Source organism: Moschus berezovskii, chromosome 24 (genome assembly GCF_049115385.1).
Source record: "Moschus berezovskii isolate FMDL1 chromosome 24, NW_MosBer_1.0, whole genome shotgun sequence".
Classification (NCBI taxonomy): Eukaryota; Metazoa; Chordata; class Mammalia; order Artiodactyla; family Moschidae; genus Moschus; species Moschus berezovskii.
Window position 1 is genome coordinate 48,559,675 of NC_142483.1, and position 9,917 is coordinate 48,569,591.

Below are 9,917 nucleotides of genomic sequence, written 5' to 3' on the forward strand. Positions count from 1 at the left end.
TTACAGAAACAAGCTAAAATCCATCATGGAGGAGGCAGATTTGTAAAATACGGTGTTTTCATATGATGGAATGATGTTTAACAGTTAAAAAATATGAACATAATCTGTATAAAACAATCCAATAGTTCTCTCAAAAACACTAAGTGATAATGCAAGATTCTTTCACAGAAAGTAAAAGAGAAACCACCCTTATGGAAAATTCTGTAGCAAAGTGGGCTATGAATAAACATGAAAGTATATTCTGTCCCACTAGAAAAGAAAAGCAAAGTAAAAATAAGATTCTTTTTTTCCCTTTGCCTATGAAATTAACAAAGCTGATGAATAATTATGTCTCTCACTAACAAGGCCTGGGGATCTGGCCCACTCACACACTACCGGTAGCAATACGAATTTATACACTTTCCTAGAGGGTCATTTGGCAATATGTATCAAATATTTAAAGAAAAGTAAGTAAATTTTGACAAAATAATTCATCCTAAGAAAACAAAAATGGGTGCAAAGATTCAGTTCAGTTCAGTCGCTCAGTCGTGTCCGACTCTGCGACCCCATGAATCACAGCACGCCAGGCCTCCCTGTCCATCACCAACTCCCGGAGTTCACTCAAACTCATGTCCACAGAGTCGGTGATGCCATCCAGCCATCTCATTCTCGGTCGTCCCCTTCTCCTCCCGCCCCCAACCTTTCCGAGCATCAGCAAAGATTAGGCTATAATTAAAAAGTATAAAGTGCTAAATGTTTTGAAAGAATGATTTTGTTGACTAAATTACAATACACAGATGAAGTGGATGATTAAGAGGATAAAAATAAAGACACAGAAGAATAATCATTGACCTTAATGCTGCTCACATTTTGTTGAGTTAAAAAAATTCTCATTTGTGTTTAAAAGAATTATATTCATCTGATCCTTATTATTCAAGGATCTTTGGTACCACAGAAGAGTTACTTAGAGTAAACCCACTTAAGGTGGGGACCAAAATTTCAGACTAAATAACGAGAAATTAAAAAGCCTGATTAGCACTATATTTGAAGAAAAAGAAGAGAACACATTTTCATTTTCTATTTTACCAAATTGTGATAACAGTCTTTTTCATAAGAAGTGATATTTAGGACAGATCCTAAAACTCATTTGAAGCCTAGAGGATCAAGAATAGCCAAGACAATTTTGAAGAAAAAGGCTAAGAAGGGAAGATTTATTATAAAACTTTAATAATTAAATGAAAGTTATATTAGCTCAGGAATCACAGAAAGATTAATAGAACAGAACAGAGTTAAGAAAGAGATCCAGGGGAAAAAAAAAAAAAAAACACCAAACCAAAATTGGTATATGGCAAAGGTGGCAACAAAATAAATGAGAAAATAGTTAAATATTCAGTGATAATGTGGTAATGGTTTTCAACATGGAAAACATTAGATCCCTGCCTCACACAGTACAGAAATACAAATGTCAAATGAGTTTTAAGATCTAAAAGTTTTATTTACTAAAAAATGGTGATGTACAGAAAAGAAACTTGGAAATCAAAACATTTTTAAAAGCTCTCTATGTCATGTCATGCCATCGCTCAGTCGTGTCGGACTCTTCGCGACCCCATGGACTGTAGCCGACCAGGCTCCTCCATCCATGGGATTTTCCAGGCAAGAGTACTGGAGTGGGGTGCCATTTGGGAAATGCAAAAGAAAAGCAGTGAAATACATTGCATGGTTATAAAATTAACCAAAATTAAAACATCTAATTAATGTCAGGCTCAGCCAAAGATACAGGCGTACAAAGAACTCCAGGACAGTGTTGGTGGGAATGTAAAGCGATACAGCAGCTCTAAAGGGCAACTTGCAAAACCTCAAAGGGCTGAAGCAACAGCAAGAAGCTTATGCAAGTATATCCTATCACCCAGTTACTCAACTCTTGGGGATATATGCCTTAGACACACTCCTGTACATTTCTACAAGAGCCTATCAAGAATATTCCCTGCAATACTTTTTACAATAGCAAAAGGGATTTTCTCAAGCTGTGGTAAGCAGGGGCTACTCTCTAGGTGTGGCACGCAGGCTTCTCACTGAGGTGGCTTCTCTTGTTGCAGAGCATGGGCTTTACGGTCCACGGGCTGCAGGAGTTGTGGCACACAGCTCTAGAGCACAGGCTCAGCAGGTGTGGGGCATGGGCTTAGCTGCTCTGTGGCACGTGGGAGCTTCTGGGATCAGGGATTGAACCTGTGTCTCCTATATTGGCAGGCAGAGTCTTTACCACTGAGCCACCAAGGAAACCTATAATTTTTTTATAATGTATCTGTTTGTGGCTTTTTATATTTATTTTTATTTGTTTGGCTGCACCAGGTCTTAGCTCTGGCACACAGGATCTTTAGTTGTGGCATGCAGGATCTTTGGCTGTGGCATGTAGGCTCTAGTTCCCTGACCAGGGATCGAATCCAGGACTGCTGCATTGGGAGCACGGGGTCTTAACCACTAGACAACCAAGAAAGTCCCTGTTTATTGTTTCAATTTTTAATACATCATTTTATTAATGGATGGACACCAGTAGTCTCTATGCATTTCTCCCTTCCACCTTCAATCCTCCAGGTAAACATGGAGTTCTTCTGGGAGCATCTTTTTTTATAAATGAAGTATAGTAGATCTGCAATGTTGCATTCATTTCAGGTGTATAGCAGAGTGATTCAGTTATACAGACACATACATATATATTCTTTTTCAGATTCTTTTCCATCATAGGTTATTACAGGTATTGAATATAGTTCCCTGAGCTATACAGTAGTAGGTCCTTGCTGTTTATCTATTTTATATATAGTAGTATGTATCTGTTAATCCTAAATGCCTAATTTATCTCCCCTCACAGTTTCCCTTTTGGTAACTGTAAGTTTGGTTTTTTGCATCTGTGAGTCTAATTTCCATGTTCAGTTCGGTTCAGTCGCTCAGTCGTATCCGACTCTTTGGGACCCCATGAATCGCAGCATGCCAGGCCTCCCTGTCCATCACTAACTCCCAGAGTTTACCCAAACTCATGTCCATTGAGTCGGTGATGCCATCCAGCCATCTCATTCTCTGTCATCCCCTTCTCCTGCCCCCAATCCCTCCCAGCATCAGAGTCTTTTCCAGTGAGTCAACTCTTCGCATGAGGTAGCCAAAGTACTGGAGTTTCAGCTTCAGCATCAGTCCTTCCAGTGAACACACAGGACTGATCTCCTTTAGTGTACATAAAATTTTAAACACAAAATGAGACTACACATTCTGACAGGCATACACTTAGCCTCTGTGTTACAGGCCGCATGGACTCAGCTCCAAACCCCCATTCCTCACTATGTGGATTTCCCCCTTCCTCAGCAGAGAAGCTTCTATTTATGTATGGCAATCCCATACTTGGACTCAAGAAGCTACCACAAGAAGCTGTAACAAGAAGTTACAACCTGCTATCCCAGGTGCCAGAGAGGACAGGAGGATTATGCAAGACTCCTCTCACCCTGCAGAGGGTACAGCTCAGCTAGGGAAGCTGTCTGAGAGACTGGCTCACACAGTGTGAAAACTGAAGAGTGCTTAATTGTTAAGGCCCAGGACCTTCATCAATAAAATGAGAACATCACTCTCCTCCTGTTTGGAACAGTAAGTGAATACATACATAGAGTCCAGCATATGCAAACACTCAGCATCTCAGCAGCCGTCACACGCACAAGGTCTTCTGGACAGTCGCAGTCATGCTGATGGTGACGGCAGGGGACGGGAGGAGGGTGCTAAACGGGCCCACTTAGCCCTCTCCACAGCTGGACCCAACACGCCCAGCCCCAGCGGGTTTCCCCTGTGACTTGGCCCCCTCCCTGTGGAACACAGGGCATTTTTTCTAGCAGCAGTTTGGCTACAGTCAGGTCTACTGATTCTTCCGAGTTCAGCACAGACAGTACTCTGTCAAGAGAGCTACCTGACTCGAGATAAAGAACTCCTTATCTCACACCCTTGGAAGAATTGTGGGGTGAAATGAGACCAAAAAGATCACAACGCACCTAAGTTAGCTTTTTGGTTGACCCCTTTAGAATTCCAAGGACATACTGCAGCTTCATAGTATTAAAGAAAAGGCAACAGTGTCTCAGGTCCACTCACCTCCAACACACGACTGCCTCTAACCCAAAAGTCGCCCTTCTCAAAGCTGGGATAGGGATCTATTCCAGGACTTAGTAGCAGGCACCAGAGAGGAAGCCTGTCTGCCAGATACAGGAAAAACCACAGTATTTGTCAATCACTTTTGGCGATACTTTTGTAAATCACTTTTGGAGAGGCTGAGGAATTTTGTTCCTGGGACTGCTTCCTGAGGATCTCAGAAAGGATGGTGGGTGTTTCAGTTACCCAGCCCATGTGGCGCCACCATGTGGCAGCAGCACAAACAGTTCATAATTCACTCAGTCTTGAAATGCGGCACTTCTTCACCAACTTCTAACTTTGAGGAATTCAAAATACTTCTATTTTCATATGTCAAATGAATTCACTCATATCTTTTCTTCATTCATATTTTATTATCGCCATTTTGGATTTGCATTAGTCAAATACGCTCTATGAGTAAACCATCCTCAGTGTCAGCACTGTTATATGTGGGGTTGGGATTGTTACATCACCCAAGAACTGATGATCAGACTGTCTGGGGACAACCAGATCAGATTCCACCCAGATCTTAAGACCAAATTCTTCCTTCGAGTTTTTTGGACTAGCTTAGGTATAATTACCTTTGGTTTGCATATATTTTAAAAAAGGAGGTGAAAACCATCAAGTGGTTTTGAAACTAAAATGATACATAATAATAAGAATAAAAAATAAAACTGATCTGACAAAACTAAGCAGGATGGTGGTTTACCTTCAGGGGAAGGGAACTGATAGTTTCTGCAGGGGATAATCTGGAAGCTGGGAATATTCTAGGTCTTAATCTGGGCACTTGTTACATAGGTGTGTTCAGTTTGTGAAAATCTTCAGATCTGTGCAGTTTTCTGAGATGACAGTATCCCAGAAAGGTCTGACCATTCAGTCAACTCTCCTTACCTTGCCTTTGAGACAAACACAATAATAACCAGGAGGGCAAAATGAGGGGCATGCCTACTTCTCCAGGAGGCACTTCAGGCTGTGTATCAATTGCTCTAAGGGCCATGGCCACAGACGAGCTCTCCTTCCGTCCCTCTGGACAGGGAGGAAGGAGACAGAACACAATCAATACCACTGTTAGCTTAAATTGCTGAGGGTGGTTAACAGTTGACTTTCTCAGATCCTGAAGCAGACCACTCCCCCTCCGCCTCCACACACAACACCTAGGCCAGGAAGAGAATCCTGCCACAGAGATACACACCATCTCCACAGAAACAGCCCACACACACACACATGCTTTGCCCCACCACCAGACTCAACTCCCAACTCCAGACACATCCCCCAGACCCACAGAGGGCAGCCAGCTTTCAGCCCATAGAGACAAACCACAGATGGGGGGAGGGTAGGTAATGAGGCAAGAGGGGGCTGTCCATGGCCAGACAAGGAATTAGCAACAGGAAGATGGAAACTAGTATTTTCAAAGTCTTAAACTGAATTTGTTGGGAAAGAAGGGTTTTTAGACCTATGAATATAGTCCCAAAGTTGCTGTGAAATATATTGGAATCACCCCCATTTCCATCTACAGCTCAGATCCTCTTGGACTGTCTTCCTTTTACTTTCACATCTATCAGATACCCTGAACCCCAGCGGCTTTGGGAAGGTAGGGGGCAGAATTATCCCATTGTATCGATTTTAAAAGTTGAGGCTCCAAGATGTTTGTCAGATATCACAAAGCTACCTATGTGGTCATCTTATCCCTGAGGTGGGGTAGGGGAGACTGAGTTGGAGGGACAGGGTGATAATGTCAGCAGAGACCGGGCGACCCTTCCCTCCGCCCGAAGCTCTGAGAACCGCCCACATAGCCCCACCGGAGCTGTGCAGCGATATTTACATACATTCTGAGACTAGGCTCCACCTTCCTCTGGGAAAGTGGGAAACATCAAGATCAAGGGGTAGGGAGTGAAGCGGGCAGAAATAATCCAGGCGTAAAGCATTTTCCAAGAGCAGATGGGAGCCCAGCACAGAGCCTACAGTTTCTCTTAGGAAGTCCTGGGACCCAGACTGGTGTGTGCAGTTCGAGTCTCTCGGATACTTACCCTGGGGATAGGGTTTATTTGGGAGAAGGAAACGGAACAGGGCTGACCCTAGCAGGGGAATTTTCAGGCACCCAGCAAATTCCCCTACTCTGCGGGGACGTTAGTAAATTAAGTTACCGGGAAGGGAGGGGATGCTGCTAATGCTGCAGGTCCCTGGGTTTCCAACACGGGACCGTTCTGTTCTGCACTCCCCATAGGCCCCGCTCGGCTACCTCCTAACCTTAGAATTAGATGCCTTAGAATTGGCTCCTGACTTCTCCAAAAGCAGCGGAGTTGGAGGGGAGGGAGCAGGAAGGAGAAGGGGGTGGGGTGGGGGTGAAGCTGAAGTGAGCACTCCCAGACCTGCAACAGCCAACCCTCCCCAAGCAGTCCGAGAACCCTGCCAGACTCCAATCGACTCCGGTTCTTAGACTGTGTACTGGCCACGACCTTGAGCAAGTCCCCGATTAGTCCCATTTTACAGAAATTAAGAGTGGGAAGAATCAAGTCGGCCACGCTGGGCTGCTCCCGGCGCTTACCCGATGGTTTAAGGAGCGTAGTGGGTGAGCGGTGAACCGCAGCCCAAGAGCTACGTGGCCAGTGGAATCGCAAACCTCGAAGGAAATGCAGAGCTGAGCTCCGACCCAGCGGCAGGAAGAAGGTGGTCCGGATTCTGTGACGACCCCCTAGCAAGTTTGATGCCCCACCCCCATGCCCTCCGCAGAGGCTGACTGGCCGAGCCCCGGGGCCCTGGCTCAGGACACGCACGGGGTGTACTACGGGGACATGAGAAACACCTCCATACACCCACCCCCGAAGTTGCGGCAACATCAGGAGCAGAATGGCGCAAAGCTGCCAGAGGAGGGGACGGTACTCACACGGGGTGGCCGGGCTAGAGTAGGTACGTGACCGGGGTCATCGATGGCCTCCGGGCTCGGGCCACGGCGCTTTGGGATGCCTGGGGCACCTGCCGCAGCGCACCGCGTGGATTAGGAAGCTGCGAGCAGCCAGGCAGGGGCGCGGGTCTGTCGGCGCGGCAGATCTGAGCTGCAGCGCCGCCGCGGGGGCTCGGCCGCCAGAACCGCAGCCGCAGCGGGAGCCCAGAGCAGGCGCGGGAGGCGGGAGCGGGTGCGAGGGAGGCGCCCGCGCCGCAGGCAGCCAGGGCCAGCGGGGCCGCAGCCCCAGCCGACACCTGCTGGCCGGGCCGGTGGCCAATCAGAGGCGCCGGCAGCGGGGGCGCGTGCGGGGCACCGGGCGGGAGGGGGCGCGTGCTCGCGCCTGCGCTGGGGCCGGGGTGCCGGCCCAGCGGGCGGCTCAGGCCCGCCTCCCCGCACGCAGGCGGCACGCGCCGGAGGGGCGGGGCGGGGCGCAGCAGGAGGCGGGGCTCGGGTTGCCCGCTGGGGTCGCAGCCGCGCGTCCCCCGCTCACCCGCCGCGTGCGGTGTTGGGGCCTCGGCCGCAGAGTTCCCAGACAGACCCCAGGTCATCCCCGGCCGTGGAATAAGAGTTTTCCTGCCCCTACACTCCGGGTGACCAGACCCTCCCTGACCTCCGAGTGACTGATACCCGAATCCCGGCCCGGCGTGGCTTCCAGAGTGTGGGCGCCCTCCCTTCCCAGCCTCACCGAAGCCGGCGGGTCTCCAAAGACAGCTCTTCCTCACCTCACAGAGCCCGGGTATTGAAAGTCACCGTGGTGACCCATCCCCTGCTCTGGGTTCCTTTCGTTCTTTCCTGAATTTACTGCGCTAGCGATGCTCCTTCGTTCAACGCGCATTGACTGGTCTGACGCTTGGCTCAGAGAGCTCGCAGTCCCCAGGCTTTTGCGTTCCCAAATGCCCCAAAGCCCGTAGCTGCCGCACCGCTGGGTTAGCGAGCTCGCACTGTCAAGGGATGCCCAGCGATTGCTGCCAGTGAGGACTGCATTTGGGCTCTTGCCTGGAGTTCCAGACGCCGGAAGAAAGACTGGGAGTTGAAAGATTCCCCTCCAGGCCAGGGCTTCGTTGCTTTTGCATCCATTAGGGCACAGGACCCGGAATCTTTCTAAGACGGACGGCCTCAGCCCCAACAACTCGGCTGTTACATTGTGAATTTTCGCTGCAGGACGGAAGTCGCAGCGAAAGACCTTTATTCTGATAAAGTAGCTTGATTCCTAAAACCCTGGGAATCTTTTCTCAGGAGCCTCTTCTCTCCGTGTAAATTTGCGCAGTAGAAATGGACGGCTCATTTGCTGTGTGCTGAGCCTCCCCCCCCCAAAAAAAAACACCTTTAAGAAGGGAACTTGGAAGGTAAAGGAGTTGTTTTCTCTGAAGACCTGGTTTCCTCTCTCAAACCGATTTTATTTACCCACAAACTAGTAAAGTGAAAGAAAGTTTGTGTTTTCTGTTTTATTTACATTCAATTTTAATTTTACTTATCTGTGCTTAATTAGCATTAGCAGTGGTATGAAAATATAACGGTGCAAATGAATACAAAGTTAACAAGACTCTCTGTCACCCTTATCTCCCAGCCTCTCAAGTTCGCTTCCTGGTGGCAGCCATTGCTGTCACTTTCGTGAGTACCTTCCTAGAGAGAATCTGCAACCAAATGTATTTCTCTAATGTTCTTATTTTTACCTTTTGTTATACAAAATGGTAGGTCAAACTACAGGTGCAGATGAATTCAGGGACTCTCAAGTGATGTCAGAAGTAGAACTGCAATCTCAGCCCCGACTCTTACTTCCTGTCTCCCTCCTCCTCTTCTCTCTGCTTTTCACTGTGGGCTTCATTGTTAAACTGACTTACTCCATGGTGGCCGCTGACAGCTTCAGTCTTGTCTTCTCAGTGGTCAGAGTTCAAGAAGGAGGCAGTCTTTTCTTTCCCAGAATGCACATTAAACCGCCCACGAAGACTCGTTTGTCCTGTTTCAGTCATGCTTTACCCCTTGAATAGTCTGGGACTTGGGTATTCTGCTTGTCTGCTGGGGGGATTCTGACTGTTGGCAGAGACAATGAGATGGACACTGTGTTGGGGGTAAATTCGCCCATATGTTTGCAGGTGGCTCATGACTGGTCACTGGTCAGCCACATGTTAATGCTCGTGTTCATTTATGTGCAGACGTTATGAAGACCTCTGCTTCTGCAGCTGGATCCCAGGTCAGCAGGGTAAAGTTTAGCATGTAGAATGTGAAAGCATTACTCTCCACATATGGCCTGCCAGTGGCTGTATCATGACAGAATGGGGGCTGGCTTCAAAGGTTATTCGATGTCATACAGGTATTTGCAAAACTGACCTAATATGTAAATTTACCTCTTTACAGACTGTTTCAGAATCAAGGTCCTAACATCTTCCCTAAGTTATAAACATTTTAAAAGAAAGACAAATAAGTACGGAATAGTTCAGTGATTTGGGCAAGGTCACAAATAAAACAGGAAGAAAGTACAGATGGATTTCCAGAGATATTATGAGTGAGAAAGAGCCCCAGTTCCCTATTTGTTGTCCTTTGGGGCTTCCCTGGTGGCTTAGACGGTAAATAGTGAAAATCGCTCAGTTGTGTCCGACTCTTTGTGACTCCATGGACTATACAGTCCATGGAATTCTCCAGGCCAGAATACTGGAGTGGGTAGCCTTTCCTTTCTCCAGGAGAACTTCCCAACCCAGGGATCGAACCCAGGTCTCCCATATTGCAGGTGGATTCTTTACCAGCTAAGCCACAAGGGAAACAATCTGCTCACAATTCCGGAGACCCAGGTTCAATCCCTGAGTCAGGTACAGCCCCTGGAGAAGCGAACAGCAACCCACTC

The 9,917-nt window shown here is 47.6% G+C and overlaps 1 protein-coding gene across 1 annotated transcript in view; it reads right to left on the minus strand.

The window, feature by feature from the left end:
* MYRIP (myosin VIIA and Rab interacting protein) overlaps positions 1-7,291 on the minus strand; it is a 233,299-nt gene extending 226,008 nt beyond the window's left edge. The window contains exon 1 of the mRNA XM_055414586.2: positions 7,019-7,291. The gene's annotated coding sequence lies outside the window, so the exon portion shown is untranslated. The remainder of the gene's footprint in view (positions 1-7,018) is intronic.
* Between the last annotated feature and the right edge of the window lie 2,626 nt (positions 7,292-9,917).